The sequence below is a fragment of the Anas acuta genome, chromosome 3, assembly GCF_963932015.1.
Source record: "Anas acuta chromosome 3, bAnaAcu1.1, whole genome shotgun sequence".
NCBI classification, from domain to species: Eukaryota; Metazoa; Chordata; class Aves; order Anseriformes; family Anatidae; genus Anas; species Anas acuta.
Genome location: NC_088981.1, coordinates 99,420,215 through 99,437,025, shown reverse-complemented (window position 1 = coordinate 99,437,025; position 16,811 = coordinate 99,420,215). Strand labels below are relative to the sequence as shown.

Sequence of the window (16,811 nt, the reverse complement as noted above, 5' to 3'; positions counted from 1 at the left end):
ATGTTTTTCTATAGAAGGAAAGGGAAGCAAGCAGGCAACTTACAATGGAATACTAAATTTGCAGTGTGCAATTTATAACAAAGCCTTTAAAATAAAGCTTTCATTAAAATACTCTTCAGAGCTCAGAAATACTTGCAAACACATCAAAGGACACAAGAGCTCTATTAATCTATCAATTAAACCACTTTGATTTTTCATGTCTGTTTTCCTATGTTCACATTCTTATCTTTTATGAATTTTTAACCTTAAAAAAATATCCCACATGAATTGCAGGCTTCCGTGTCACAGCGGTTTATATGGTAATCTCGGGGTGTCATCTTTTACCCTGCGGTGACTGCACATACCCTCGAGAGGTGTTCTCACTCACGCACTGCAGCCAGACTGTATGGCGAGCTCAGCCTGGCTCTCTTGGAGACAGGGAAATGCAAGGTACCATTTTTTTATTTTTTTTTTAGCAGACTGTAAACGATTCCTATTCTTTGCTCCACAGAACATCCGATGTGGTGCCCAATCGGCTGAGAAAGCTGCACAGACGTCAGTGTCTGTGTGTGTGTGTGTGTGCGAGCGTGTGTCTGCACAGCCAACTGCAGCTGGAACCTCCATTAGAGCAGCCCTATTGATTTCTGGTTCACACTGCAGTAACAGGGCTGGAGCGTGCGGAAGGAGATTGGGGCGGGGGTGGGGGGTGGGAGGGTGGGTTTGGTTAGAGAGAGAGAGAAAAAGGCAGGGGAAAAAAATCCCAGGATGGCTTAAAAACAGGAATTAATGGAAGGCACATCGGGTTGTCTGCACATATGTACAGCACATACATGGCTGTTTCCAGAGATGTGCCACTGCGCTGTTTCCTTAAGAAGAAAGAAAGAGGAGGAAGGGAGAGGGGGGGGGAGGGGGGGGGGGGGGGGAGAGAGAGAAAAGAACAAAAACCAGTCAGAGCAATCCCCGCACCTCAAATAACAACAGTCTGCCGAGGTTTCAGATCCAGTGCATGTTCGATGTTTTCTTGCTGCTATGCTTTGCACACCGAAGCTGTCTGCAAAATGTTTCTGTTTCATTGAAGGACTGCAGGAGATGCCCGCTTTAAATTGCTCTTTCTCTGTGCACCCTGTTATCTGCGGGAGGTGGTTGGGGGGTAGAAATTCTACTCGGAGTCTGTCAAATGTAGTGCACAGAGAGCTCCAGGAAGTTGCTCTGCATTTACTGACAGTCATTTTCTCTTGATGCATAATGCACAAGGTGCCATTGCAAGCTGAGGTGTAAAAAACAGGGAAAAATGATGTTTATGGTAGTGACTGAGCTTTCCTCTTCCTCTGAGGTTTCTTTCCCAGCTAATATCTGGGAATAATTTATAGCTGCATGTTAATATGTTGTCTTCGTATTTCAGCACATCTGCGAAGAAAATCCCTGCAAAGAGTGTCTTTTCACAATCGCTGTATGTCATTCTGGCAAACTATAACTGTGAGCAGTACACTATTAAGGGGGGAAAACCCCCCAGCACTGTTATCTGGTTAGGGAGTGGGGGCAGGGGCGACGGTAATACCTTTAAAAAAACGAAAAGCGGTAAGCCATTATTAGCAAAAGCTATATTGAGCATGCTTGCCAGACAGGCAGTGCAGCTCAGCTCTAGTTCCGCCCAGACATGTGCCTTGCCATTTTCATTTTAATCAGTCTGCTCAGGATGGCTGCTGATTCATTTTGCGGGATGGCCCCCTGGGAGCCAAGGTGGAAGCCTGAGGCGAGCTGCTATTGCATCAATGCAGCACTCCAGATCAGACACAGGGAGGGGAGACAAGGCTTCGGCAGCAGATCGCGTTCAAAATACCAGCCTTGCTATTAAAAAAAAAAAAAAAAAAAAAAAAAAAAAACCTCCCCAGACAAATAAAACCTCCATCGGAATAATAAAAATAAAAGAAGGAAAAACCCCAAACTCCATCCCGTCCTCCCGCACCGTCTTCTCCCTCCCCCCCCAACAAATAATTAAATAAAACACAATTAGCAGAGAAAAATCTCTTCTGCTCCTTCCTTCCCCTCGCACCCTGGAATCGCTGGAGCTACCATTTCTTTTCACAACTCCTCGTTTAAAAAGAAAAAGAACGCTCTCTATTTCTCTATTTACCTGATAACTAGCTGGGGGTGGGATACCTGATTTAGCTGGAGACTTTGATTTGTGGGATTGACAACCTTATTATGCAGTGAGCTTATTATTGATATTATTCTGCTCTCGGTTGCCATGACCACCTTGTGAGAGACATTCAATTTTCTCTCTTCCATCATCATTATCTATGAGGCCATCTGTTGTGGAAAATGAATTCAGCCTCATTTGCATGACTGATAAGCAAATTTTTTTTTATCTATTTAACAGAAGGTCATATGCCGGGGATTTGGAGCTGGTGAAAAAAAAAAGTGGAGGAAAAAAAAGGCATCTCGAGAGGATGAGTGGGAGTGCGTGCATTAGAGGATGTATGTGGAAGTAAAACAGATCCCTCAGGCCTGCTAGCCTATCCTACTGCATTTGTCATTCCTGCCAGGGCGACATTTTTTTCCCCCTAAGCTTCTGCACACTAAAGAGAGTGAGAGCTTTTTCCCTGCAGTCTTCTTGAAGCCCCCTGATTTTTTTACTCAGTGTTGGTGGGTGTATTTTAATATATATATATTTTTTGAATTCCCTGGAACATGGGGTATCTTTTCAGTGTTCAATGAAGAAAAAAGCAGCCTTTTCTGGGTCTCTGTGGTATGCTTCTTACTCCTCATCCTTTCAAAGTTGTAGTAAGCCAGGGTGTTTCTTAACCATGCTGAAATGTCTTTCTTATGTTTAACTTGTAAATGGTTAATGGTGCAGGTGTGGGATGTGTTTTATGTAGGGTGGGGGTTGATTCTTGTAGCTAACTGGAAAGATTATTGTGATTTTTACAGTCGTTCTGTAGCTTGTACTTAAATGTCCATTGTTTGCTCTTTTCAAGTTCTTCTGACAATACTGCTGTGCAGCCAAAATTATATTGGGCTGTAGAATAGCTTAAAAAAATCCTAAAGTGAGTGTTTACAATATGAACGCATAATGTTGCATGCATTAAGCATGTTGTTGTTTATATAAACTTGCTGCATGTTGGACGGTACTTGTTTGATATGGAGAACCTGAGACAAAAACTTCACAGATTTGAAAGCTCAAGTCTCCTAACAGCCAAATACAATTAAATAAAAGATTATTAGATACTATGTTTTTACACTAAAATGACATTTGAAAACAGTGGATTTATACTTCAAAGGGGAACACCCGTACAAGAGTAGCATTTTTAAAGAACACTATTTTAAATGTCTTGTATCTGTAAGAGTTTTTCCTTTTCATAAAGAGAATCAGCTCTGTAAATAAGGGATGGTTAATTCAGTTAACCCTCTGAGAATATCATAGTCTATACTTCAATTTTAAAATAGCTCAGATAAGTATGACTGTAGTCCGTGTAAATTTAGTTTGAATTTGCTAATAGTATTAATTTAGTTCTAAATACTAACTGAAGAGTATAACAGAAAATGAATTATATTAGTTAGTAAAAAAGAATTACTTATTATCCTCTTATAGATGAGATATTACACAGGTTTGCTTCATTTGTCACTAAAAAAGATTAAACTTAATGGAACAGAAGCATGCCATTGCTTTCTGTGTACTGAACAAGCTACACAGCTTCATGTAGCCAAAAAGAGGTTTAAATATATACACGTTTATTTGTTTTCTGCAGAACTAATGTGTGCATAACTAGAGTTTTTACATAAGTGTTTTGCATGGTTGACAATGCTCCTTTTAAAGATAGGAAATGAGATACACTTTTTTTTTTTATTGCAAAGAAATGCATTTGGGTTTTATTTACAATCTCTTTACATAATTCTCTTAAAAAATGGAATCTTTTTCATATTTTGTACTTACAACAGAGAAATGGTTGTGGGTGCTGAATTTCAGGTGGAAAGAAGTTTCACTTTTATTGAGGTCAGAAAGAGACCAAGTGTCTGACTTGCCTACCATAAGTAACTTATTCTAAATTGCTTGATTAAAAAGACATTTTTTTTTCTTTTAGAAAATGCTCTGCAACAGACCTAGCATTAACCTGTCATGATAATCTCTAGCTGATAGTTGTTTAAAGGATACTTTTTTTTTTTTTATCTTATCCCTCTGATTTCAGACAGAGTATCTTTCTTGCAGATTTTTTAAAAGTAATAACATTTAATACTGCTTTTGGCATCAGCCACATTTATCATGCCTGTTGGAGTTTGCAGTGGAAGTTGGATTACAAAACTAATTTCACACTCAAAGTTCAGCACAGTGCAGCTCTGGTGGTTGGGGTGGATTGTTTGAAATGGTACTAGTTTCCTCAATGGACTTCAGCTGGAAGTAATAGGACACTGTGTATTAGCAGGCTGCCTTCTAGCATGCAAAGGTTGAGGTCTCCGTCTTCTCCCCTCCTCCCCCCTTCACTTGGATTGTTAGCATCTCCCAAAGCCTTGCGAATAAAAAATCGGCAAACTTCTGAAAAAAAAAAAAAAAAAAAAAAAAAAAAAAGCCTAACAGATAACACAGCCAGTTCTCTCCCCCTGCCCCCCAAAAGTTAATTACCAAGCTTGGTTGGATTCCTCCCCGCCACCCTGACATTTGACTGCCGCTAATTCACTGATTAATCTCATTAATGTGATTAGAGCGGGATTTGGAGCTGGCTGCCATTGTTCTGCGGGCAGTGCTGCTCGCTCGCCACCTCCTCCCGTTTGGCCGCGGTGTTTCCCGGGCGCCCCCCGCTCGGTTCAGCACCGGGAGCTGTCCGCCGCCATCGCCCCGGCCGGCCGCCGCTCGCCGGGCAGCCGGGCAGCCGGGGGGCGGCTCCGGGGCCCCCTAACCGGGCGGGGTGAACATGGCTCTGCTTTCCAGTCTTTGTTTTCTCTCTCTCTCTCTCTCTCTCTCTTTTTTTTTTTTTTTTTTAATTATTTATTTATTTTTCTTTCTCAGACAGATCCACGGGCAGCGTAGTTGAAATGCTACTCCCTTGCAGCCATGCAATTTAACTCTCAAAACGTGAGGGACACTACAGCTTGTTGCCATATTTAGCCCCACTTATTCTTCTTAGAAAAAAAAAAAAAAAAAAAAAAAAGTGCTCGGTTAGCTAAATCCTTTCAGTTCTCTTCTTTTGGCACAAGTAAACAATGCGTCTAGCTTACCACCTCAAAACTACATTTGCACTATTTGCACTACCAGCACTGTTGTGCCTGAGGTCTTTCCTCTGTCTGCACTGCAAATTTTTTCTAGAGTTGGAAAATAGTAAGCATTTTATTGATCAAAACTTGATCTGGGAGATCTTTTTAAGGTTTCGTTATACATATAAATGACTTTTGCAGTCTTCAGTTGCAGCAGTATTTAATATTCAAGTTTGTAGGTTAGACAGTTTTAAATCAGAATAGGAATAACTTCTTCAAAGTAAGGCACTTTACACAGCATTAGGGCATGATCTGCTCTGCCCTTTTTGGTATTTTGACTTTTATTAACTAGAAGTTACATTGTTATCATTTAATAACTGCCAACTGCACATGCGCAGTAACTTTTTCTTCCCCCCCCCCCACAATATCTTCTCTTTCATTTGTATTCTTTATGAGCATGACCCTGTACTGGAAACTGAAGCCACACATTAAACTCTATTGTATGAAGGATTTGCCAGGACATGCAGTGAACTCCTGCAAATCCCTGAATTAAGAACACTTTTCATGACAAAGTGTCTTGCTGAGGAAAAGGTGGGATCTATTAAAGAACACACTACATTTTAAAAGATTTAAGTATAGTTAATGTCAGTGAATCCTCTGCAGACACTGAAATTTATGGATAAATAATACTTGCATCAAAAACTGACAAAGTGCACTAAAACTGAAAAAGGCTGTTGCTTGCTTTACATTTTTCTTTCATGTAGTTTTTCAGTTACTGATACCATATTCTTAATAAGATTTCCAATTTCCTTTTCATTTCCCTTTCTTCCCTTTTCTTTCTCAGCCCAAATCAAAAGCCCGGTGACTAAAGTATTGTCTCTTTAACTGCTTTACAGAACTATACGTTTAAAGGATGTATAAAATAGGACTGTATAGGAACAGGTTTTAACAGTGACAGCCACAATATGCAGGCCAATTAAGGCTGCTCGTTAGCGGGTATATTCTTGTAATACTCCTGTCAAGCTGAAATTGTACTCCCTTATTGACAGTAGTGGGTTCGTCTGATGCTTGAATTATGCTTTCTGTGTTTGTCTAATGTTCCAAGTCTCGTTAGAAACTACTACCAGTGAGAAAGTAAAAGAAAATGAAGGCTTTTCAAGCATACTTTATGTGAAATTTGCTAACCTGGCTAACTTAACCTTCAGGAAAAATACTGTGCTCTCATTAACACTGCTTAAACATGACCTGCATCTCCTTTTCCCCATGGATAATGCGCGTTGACGAGACACAGACTGGGGGAGGGAGAATCCATCCCACAACATTAAACCCATACCCTAATGTCTTATGGAGGATAATTAGGCCAATGAATCACCAGTCTCCCAAAATTATTTTTCACACTGATCTTTTTGCAAATGTTTCTAATTTATACCCCCCTCCCCCCTCCCTTTAAGTCTCTATCACCAACACAAGGTTTATATACATTCTGCCCCATTTAAGGCAAGTATTGTTCTTGTCTTCAGTGAGACAAGCATCTGGCTGTTTCTTTGTGTCATCCCGAAGGTGGACAACATTATGATTTTTTTTTCCCAGCTAAACCACCTCAAAGCCATTTAAAAAGTTTGAAAACACCTGTCATGATATGCATGCCACACAGTCATCTTCACAATCCTATTAAGGCTAGCCAGCATGTAATATAAGGTAGTTTGCTCATGAGGGAGAAGACAATCCTTGATTTTTGAAACAAGAATACAGTTATTCAAAGATTCTGAGGTAAATTGTATGTTAGTAAATAATAAGGTTCATCTATAGGGGTACAGATACCCCTATACACATACAAAGGGGCCCTTCGACCACCAGGTGTGCACCTGCTTCTCAGCCTGCGTTGATATGGATGAAATAGAACAAAATGACATGCACTCTCTAGAAACCAAACATGGTAGCTCCGTTTCCCCGGTACGACGAGGAGGCTTTTCTCCTTGCAGCCCTGCTCTGCGCAGCCTTTTCCGCTCTCCCTGCCCGCACCTGCGGCCCAGCCGGGCGCTGCTCCTGGGCCTCTGCGCCTCGGCCTCGGGGGAGTCCTGCGAGGACGGGGAGATGTAATCAGAGATGACAGAGAAAAATTAACAGGGAAAAAAAAAAAAAAAAAAAGGAGAGAGAAAAAAAAAAAGAACGAGGTGGTGGAGATGGGGGGCGGGGGAAGGTACACGTAAGTCCTTTTTTTGCTTTCTGAGGGAAACACTGCGTTTTTCACGAAAAACGTGGAAGTCGTGAGGTCTCTGCTATTGTTAGTCCCTTCCCCAGCAGGTTGGCTCTCCTCTGATTCCCTTTGACAAACTTTCCCGAAAAAGCCCCTCTCCTGCCATCAGAGCGCGGCTCTGGGGCTGCTGTGATGGCTCGGGCTGTGAAGGGCCGGTGCGGTGGAGGCTGATCACTTCAGACTGCAGTGTGATTTCTGGCGAGGCTAGATGGGAAGGGAATTGTAACCTCTGTAGTAACCGACATGTCTGGCCTCCACACGTCAGGCAGCGGGCTCGGGCTCGGCAGGGATTACCTCCGAGGGCTGCCCGAGGGTGTTCCTGGTGACTGGCGGGGCAGTCCCCCCCGCCTCAGCCGCGGCCAGCGGGGCTGTGCCCGCGGTGCCCTTGCAGCGGCGGGGCTGCCCACACCGAGCGCCCCCGCGCAGGGCGAGCCGTGGCGGGGAGGGATGGAGGGATGGAGGGAGGGTTGAGAGAGGGAGGGAGGGATGGAGGAAGGGAGGGATGGAGGGAGGGAGGAAGCGCTGCAGGGAGGAGGGGGCTGCAGCAGCACAATGGCAGTAAGGAGGGCAACGACACCGGCAGGCGCGCGTGTGTGTGCGGGGAGGGGGGCGACGGAGGGGTGGGGGCACATGTGTGTGTGTGCGTGCGCTGCCCAGGGCCCTTCCCGGGAGGCAGGCAGCCGGCCCGCAAGGATGGATGCTGAGGGCAGTAGCGCCGGGGGCTCCCCGGAGGGAGGCACCGCGCTGCCCGGGGTAGACAGCGGGCACGGCTCCGCGGGGGCTCCGAGCATCCCCCTTCCTTCCTCCCCCCCTTCCCCCGCTCCCTTCCTCCCCTCCCTGCCGCCGTGCCAACCCGTGGGGGTGCCGCTGCCCCCGCCTAGAGCTCACAGCCTCTCACGCTTCTACCGAAATGACATTTCGGGGACGGGGTTAAAAAAGAAGAGGCGAGCCGCTGGCGAGCCGCTCCCGTCGAAGGGGGATCCGGCTGCCCGGGGGCGGGCGCACAGCGGCGGGCAGCCCCCGCAGCGGCGCTGCGAGGCAGTGAGGTGCCTCTCTCCCCCCGCTTATTGTCTGCGGGACACGGCCCCGACATTTGGGAACACCGGCCGCGGCTAAGCGGAGGCAACATGACCCGCAAAATTCACGTCAAATTGCTGGGGGGGGGGGGGGGGGGGGAGGGAGGGGAGGGAAGGAAACGCTGCGGAGAAGTACGCAAAAATCTGGCCCTTTTTGTGTGCGAGCCCTTGTTTACGTTTGGTCTGTTGATCACCCAAAGTTTAGCTTGCGCAAGTTGCTAATGGTGGAAGGCTAATCTTGTCATCTGGGGACAGTTCACTTCTTTTGTTTCAAAAGGCAGAACACGGGGTGAGCAGGTAAAATAAGCGAGGCTCTCAGCGATCCGGCTGAATTAACTCTTGTGAACCCTGGAGAGGCACCCCAGAGGCAAGGCAATGCCTATTTTAAGTCCTTATTTTCTGTCAAAGATACAGACGGAGGCCGAATGATTTCGGAGGGGGGGGGGGGGGGAAGGGTGATGAGGCGCGGGGGGGGAACCGTTCCGTAGCGGAGACACCATTTTACGCCGGCAGCAGCGCCAAGGCTGTATTTTTAGCTTTTCCCCCTCCCCGGCGAGGCGGAGATCGACTGGAGGTCGGGCCCGCCGGGGAGCCTGGCTTGGGGTGGCACCGGGTGGAGTGGGGGGGGCCGCAGAGACCGTCCCCGACCCCGACCCCATCCCTGCCCGCCTCCCGCCGGGGGCTGGGCGTGCGCGGCCGCGGCGCGCAACTCGGGGCGCGCATCGGGAGCGGGAAGATGGATGCGCGGCGCGCTGCCTAGAGGATGCGGGCGGAGGCAGGGTAAGTCGGCGATCCGCTGCCGAGACCGTTCTGCCGCAGGGATGTGGTCTATAAGGGAAGCGGTGCTCGCTGCCTGCCGCGCTGCCCCGGCTTCTTCCAGCCCTCCGCCGCCGCTCTGCTGTTCTTAAATGGAGGTTCCAGCTGATCCAGCAGGCGCAGAGCCGCACGCGTGCCCCTCTTTTCGGCGCTCGGTGGTGGCAACTTATTAATTTCTTGTCTTCGACTTCAGGCCCGTCGGTTTCCTGTCTGAAGGCATTATTACTTTTGTCCATGTGGCAAAATAATTAGCATACAGATGAGAAGGGATCCTGCCTCTGAGCCTCAGTTGCAGGAGAAGATGTGCAGTGGAAAGTTGATTGGATGAATGGAGAACAAATGGTGGGCGTTCAAAAGCATTAGGAGAGTTTTGTTGTCGTCGAGCAGGTTTGTCAGTTTTCTGGGTGAATCTCGTAAGATGGAAGGCAGGGTGGCTGGTGCTGAGACGACTGCTTGACACACTGTGGCCTACTTGAAGGTGTACGTTTGGACTGCATGCGTAGCTAATTCATTTGGACTACTTTGTTTTGCAATTCTACGGCTTTCTCTTTGCAATTCCCTCAAGGTAAATATGTCCTTTTGTCACTGTTGTTGCTTGTAGGGCACTTTGTTGTTGTTCACAAAGTGATGGAAAGTTCAACTCTTTGGGCAGTTAAGAAAAGAATAGACGGGTTTTGTACTTCTCCCACCCCAGCTCCTCAACACGTCCTCCTGTGCATAGAGCTGGAGGAAGCTGAGCAGCTCAGGGCCCGATCCTGCTCTCACTGAAGTCTGCGGGGAGTTTGACATTGCTTCCAGCGAAAACAGGATCGAGCCCTCAGTGGTTGTTGTTTTAAGAATGACTGCTGGAAATTTCAGAATTCTGCTTCCTATTTTCCAGAACAATGTGGGTAGATCTGTAAAATTAAAAGCTACTGTTTCAATGAAAACCCTGATGTGATTAGTTTTGGTTGATGTGCTATGTATTTTCGTGGCTGAAAAGGGGGGAAAAATGCTTATTTAACACAAACTCACCAGTAATGCTAAAAACTGAAGTTATTGATGGACAAATTACAAGTGAGTCTCTCCACTCCAGATATCTCTAATATATATGTGTCCTTATGAAGGCTTCCTTATTGAAAGGAGAAAACAAAAGAATATAAACAAGCTATATTTGAAATACATATATTTTGCCAGATGATAACACTGAGTCAGACTGGAATCCCACTTCTCGAACAGAGCATCCATTGATAGGCATTTCTTATATAATTCAGATGCTGTATATAAAATATGGGGTGCTTTAACATTTAGAAACATTTGCTTTTTTCTGTATAGTCCTTAAGGAATATTTTTACCCAATTTTAATGATTCTTAATCTCCTTTAAAATGGTGATTTTCATTTTAACTGACCTAATTTTGAAACTGCAGTTAAGGTTGGGGTTAAGTAGAAATGATTATCCTTTTATTGTCTTTATGTAGGTTTTTTTACTATTTTAGAAAAGACTGATTGCCTTTCATTTTAGAGTTGTGGGGTTTTTGTACCTTTAATTATGTTGTTTTGGAGGACAACAGTATATAGCTCCAAACAATATTTCATTTTTACCTCTATTTACCTCTCTTCTCCTGTTTATTTATTTATTTATTTTTATTTTATTTATTCAACATTTCAGATTCGCATAAGAGTTTATTTTCAAAAATTAGCAAACAGATAAAAGTCTTTGTCATGTCACTCTGCAAACAACAACAACAAAAAATCTCGGAATAAGCCGTTAACCCTTTGTAGACAGTTAGCAGGTACTTCTGATTTCTCAAGGTTCTTCAAGTTTGTAATGATAAGGTTAAACTTGGTTGCTGTGATGTTGTCTGGTGAATGTATATGTATATACTTGTTTGCAATATGTCACATTTAAAAACAATTTAGGTGGCAACATAACATTCCTAACATTAGAAATACAGAGTGGTGTGAGACTATACAATAAAGTAGATTTTTTCCTGGAGTGGGGGGAGAAGTAATGACTTAAAAAAAATATTACAGGGATTTGTCAAGTGAAACAAAGAGAATAGTAAATGGTCACAGTGAGTGAATACAGAATTCAGCACATTTTAAACAAAGCAGAGTAAGATTCAATTTTGCATGTATTTTGCAGTCTGAACTTTCTGGAGACGTAATTTATTTATTTTTTTTATTATTATTTTTTCCCACCCCATTATTTCAACCAACAAGGGCAATAGTTAAATATTAAATATTTGAAATGGTTTCTTTGTTTTAGATTTAAATACCCACTTATATACCCACATTTTTTAAAAAAAGACATTGGTTTTATCATAGTAATTCTTAGTTCAAAGTATGACTGTTGTTTTAGTCTACAGTCTTGTATCTTACATATTATAGAATTGTGTGTGTTTGGAGACAAAGACAATTAAGAAAGAAGAGGACCTAATTCAGTGTATTCAAAGGTATATTTTTTCTCCAGATTCGTTAAGGACCATTTCTGAAGGTCTTTCATTTTCTTTTATTTTTTTGTTCATTTTTTATGTTGAGATGATGAATAAGATATGCAAAGACTATTTTGATTGCACATAAATGCAAATGGTTATATGAGGATTTATTAGCTAGGCATAGAAACTTTGCCATATGAATGTCAAGAAAATGTACTGTTTTGAAAACTGTTCTTCTGTATAAGTCAGGCTTTATGTAGACTTGAAAAGAATGAAAATATAATTCACATCCATCAGCATTTCCATAGGAAATCAGCATTGGCATTTAATTTTAAAACGAATAGTACAAGCTCATTTATAAAACAAAGTTCTCTGTGATAAAACCTATTTCTTGATAAACTCCGAGCACAGTAATTATTTTATTGAGAGATTCAGAGGTGGAAAAGTATTTTGATATTTAATACATATGCAATACTGAAAACTATCCTTATGGAAATACTGAATTTAATATTGCCTGAACTTGATAGATGTTTGCATCATGTTGATCAACTTTCAATAAAGACGTGAAGTTTTTGATAGTATAGTACAAGAAAACTTCATGGCTGTACATTACTTAGTGATCTTTTCTTTCTCATAATAGGAGTCATTAACAATTCTAATAAGATTATCAATAATGGTTTAAACAGAAATGCAGTCAGATTTCTATGAAATTAAAATGGGTGCAGACAAAATAGCATTATCTCCATACACCCTAGATTAAAAAGTCTCAAGGAGAACAAATCAAAGCTTTTGTAGGCTGTTGACAAAGATTATCTCTTTAGAATCCTTCAAAATATTAATTAATTAATTATTAGAACCACTCTGACTATTTTAATCATAGAGGAAAAAGCCAAAAAATGTGATGAAACTGAAATGAAGGGGGAATGTCTTGTGTTGGGAGGGGGAGTAGGGTATGGAGACAGACAGACAAAAAAGCACAGCAGGATTTTTGATCCTTTAAAAGGGATAATACTTTTAGTCAGGAAAACTGTAAACATTATTAGATTGAAATATGATCTCAGATCAGATTTGCAGTGTACATACTAGTTCAATATGTTTGCATTGAAGATGCAGATGTGGAACACAGTCACTAAGTAACAGAACTAGCCAACTTGGTTGTGAAAATAATCAAGGCTGCAGGGCACCCCATAGAGATCCATCAAATCAGGTCTGGTATAGAACTGTCTGGTAGGTTGAAAACATTAAGAAATCAATGCTGCGTCTGCCAGCAGACCCTTTGGTTTGCTGAAACTCCCACCTGCCTAATGTATCTGGGCAATTGGTTTCAGAAACCAGTTTCCTTCAGGATATGTTTTCTGTATCTTGAGGGTCCAGCATAAGCAAATTGATTATAGCTCTGCACCAGGCAAACTCATAAACATCTGTAAGATCACAGATTTTCAGCATAACCAGTTCTGAGGTCTCCTATTTTGCGAAGTATTAAAAGTGTACATCTCTCATACCTCTTGTCAGCATGACATTTTTTAATCAGGAAGTTGATTAAAAAGGACATGGTATACTACGAATGTATGTTCATTTGGCATAACTTCATCTGCTTCAGTCTGAATCTGGCAAGTGCTGTCTGTCACTAGTTGCAGTGGTGAAAAGAATCAGTATAAAGTAGCATTGTTTATTTTTATGTTTGTTTGTTGTTGTTGTTGTTTTTGTTTGTTTTTAATTATTTTCATGAGAGATTTTAAGAAGGCTGCTGTTTTGTTCATACTTTACATGAGCCTGATTCTGACCCCAATGGAAAGACAGCAATGAGCTTTGGATCAGGCCTGAAATATCTTTTTATAGAGTAGTAGGCCAAATATATTTCTCATGCAGCTCCAGAAAAATCACAAGAAAACATCTCCTCTCTGTCTCATATTTTTCTAATTAATAAGTTTATTTACCATTCAAACCATTCAAAAGAGACTTTAGGCTGGTCAATGGGTGGCTTATTTTTTCTAATCTAGTGATGTTTCACACACACAGATAGAAATGGTGATACAAGAAAGGTGTAATACCACAGGTATTTATTTCACATATAAATAGCTTGTTTTATTTTTCCAAGGGAAATTCCTTTTTGTCCTCTTGTCTCTAGCCAGTACTAGAGGATATTACCAAGGGAATAAAATTTTATGCCTAATTTTAGTGTACCTCTGCCTAATGTGGTGTGAATAAGTACCATGTTACAGCATTTAACCCAGTCCATCTTTGTCACTTCCTGAACAGTTCCTCTGTTCAGGTAAAATAGCCAAAATGCAGGAAGAGAAGATATCTAAGATTTGCTATGTGGGTAAGCTTTAGAGAGTGATTGTTCTTTCTGTTGGAGTAGATGTGCCAGCATCAGCAGCAGGGACATTCTATTGAGTAAGAATCAGGGAATACCCTTGGAAGAGGTTCCCCAAGCCTCTTGTGATAAAGCAAGTCAGTGGCTATTCCGTTTGTTTTTTTTTTCTCCTTCCTCAGAATTCGATGTTCAATCAAATGCCTTAATTTTCTGAATTTTCAAGTAGTTTATGTCCATGCAGCCTCTAAAAAAACAATATTGATTTGTTTTAGTAACATATTTTTCAGAAATATCAGAAATTCCTCTACTGTCTGAAGGGGAAGAGGCCCATATTTGAATAAGAAACTATGTATATAAAACCTTTGCATACATTGTGACAGTCATATCTCATGCATAAATATCTAGGATTGTTTTCTGGGCATGTCCGTAGTAAGAAATAAAACTGTTATGTCACAGAAAATGGTAAGGTTGAGTGCAGGTCTTTTTATTTCCTGTGTATCTTTTTAGTGCTTTTGGTATGTTTAAGGCAAGTAATGATTGCAGAATGGTATTTCTGCAGTGACTTAGTTATGCAGCATAGTTTGACTGGTTAAAAAAATAAAAAAATAAAAAATAAACTTGGAGCTGACACTACAAAGTAAAGTTCATGTTTTGTCAGTCTGTGCACACACAAAGTCCATTCTGGGTCTTGTTAGTAAACAGAGTTTACATGGGTCAAGTTGAACTACCTTCACAGACAGAACAAAATGACTATTCCAGTAACGGTAAGATGCCTGCACAGGTTGTGTACTACTTGTTTACTTAGACAAACAAACTTAGTAAGTTCATCAACAATTTCATAATGTTCTGACCCTTTGGCTGTGACCATCCTGCTCCCAATCTCAAACTCTATTTTCCAATGATGAAAAAAAAAAAAACAACATAACATTTATTTTGACCTTTTAAATTACTCAGCATGTTTGGACCTGCCTGAGCTTAAGGCATTTCTCTGTGTGGAGTTACTGGATCTTTGTATTCCAGGAAAGTATCATACTTCTGTCCTTGGGGATAGTAGGTGCCGGTCAGGCTGCAGCATTCTCACAGGAATTAGGGTGATTTTTGGACATTTCATGTAAAAGATGCAGAGGCTGTGATAAGAGCAATGAGTAACAATGTCATGCCAGGGAAAGCAAATCAAGTTCAATTAAAAGGAAGCTGCTAGTGGAAAAAAAACTGAGATCCTATTGACCAGTACACAGAAGTTGATGCTAACAAAAATGAGAACTCCATGACCATTGTACATATGACCTCAAAAAAGAGAAGAAAAGAACTTCCAAAATAGATATGGAGAACAAGCCTGTTGAAAAGGGAGGCATAGAGGAGTCAGGAGGTATACTTGGATGGAAGTCAGGAGTACTTCATGAAACCACAGACCAGTTGGAAAAGCAGAGAAAGCTCAGGTAGGTTTATTTACATATACTGTTTCTGCTAGTTCTTTCACAACCTTAGGAACTTATTGCTTCTCAGTTACTCCACTCATCTCTCAAAATGGTATCTAACCATATGGGGACAGGGAACAAAGAATATGCCATTCAAATAGCCAGATTATTTTAACAATATTTCCATATGGATGGTCAATGATAAATACAAATAAGATGAATAGACCACACCTGCTATTCATAAATGTACACAAATATACAAAAATATACACAAATATGTGTGGTCATGTAGTCTTTTTAGATTCTAATGATCAATTCCTTGCACACAGGGGTAAAACCAATGGCATTGAAACATATATCTTAGTGTTCCATTAAGATAGATGGGAAACATAAGACTATTTGTAAACGGTCTTGTCACCAAAACTCTTTTTTTGTGAATGAAATGTAGACGTATTATGAACTGCATGTACATGAAGACCCTCACTTTCTGAGAGGAAACCAAATTCAAAACATTATTTTTTTCATGGAGAAAAAGTGGATAGATTTTGTGGCTGGTTTAGAGAATTTGCTCACTGAATTAAACAGTAACAGCTATCCATTCCATTAGTGGATTTTCAGGTTGATCTTTGCATGAACATCCCCTTTTACCTTCATGACCCTGTCAGCGTTTTTCAGCATGTATTCTTTCAACTTTGGGAGTGAGTTTCTAGGAAGGCCTGTTTTGCTTCTCCTTTTACAGTTATACTGCCTCACCTTCATCAGCTCTGGAGAAGTCCTTGTTGCATAGAGGCTGGTAACACATGTGTGGGTTCATCTGCTCTGAAGAACCTTCTCAGGGCCTCAGCAATTTATGAACAGACCATTGCCTTCTCAGTGACACTTACTGCCATGATTTTACAGCTGGTGTGTATGGTAGTACATGCACTGGATGCCAGCTTTCTGAATTGTCCATCACAAGTCTGATCCATTTCATATATTATGAGAAAACATATGTATGGGAAAAGGGTGGAAGTTTTTATCTATGGCCTTTCCAACCTAATAATATATATTTTTTTGTTTTGTTTTATTTTGTTGATGTTTATCGGTGACCTTGGCTGAGAAGCACCAGATGATAATTAGAAGGAAAAAAAAATAATAAAGGAAAGAAAAAGATAGATTTTCCCCATAGTTCTGTTTGGCCCTGGTGACACAACAGTCTGGAGGAAAGACACACTTGAATAGTGTACCCTGAAGCCTGAGCATCCTGATGAAGCAAATGCAGGCACTGCAAAGCAGTCTGGACCAAAACACCCAGCCATTTCAATCCAGAAGCCATTGTGCTTCATAAACAGTTCTGTGGACTA

The 16,811-nt window shown here is 41.7% G+C and overlaps 1 protein-coding gene across 23 annotated transcripts in view; it reads left to right on the top strand.

Moving 5' to 3' along the window:
- The first annotated feature begins 407 nt into the window (after positions 1 to 407).
- Positions 408 to 16,811, top strand: part of MYT1L (myelin transcription factor 1 like) — a 331,824-nt gene continuing 315,420 nt past the window's right edge. For 7 of the 23 annotated variants that reach the window (XM_068678508.1, XM_068678503.1, XM_068678512.1 and 4 more), the window contains exon 1: positions 9,296 to 9,880. The gene's annotated coding sequence lies outside the window, so the exon portion shown is untranslated. The other 16 variants (XM_068678510.1, XM_068678505.1, XM_068678502.1 and 13 more) reach the window with 9 other exon arrangements.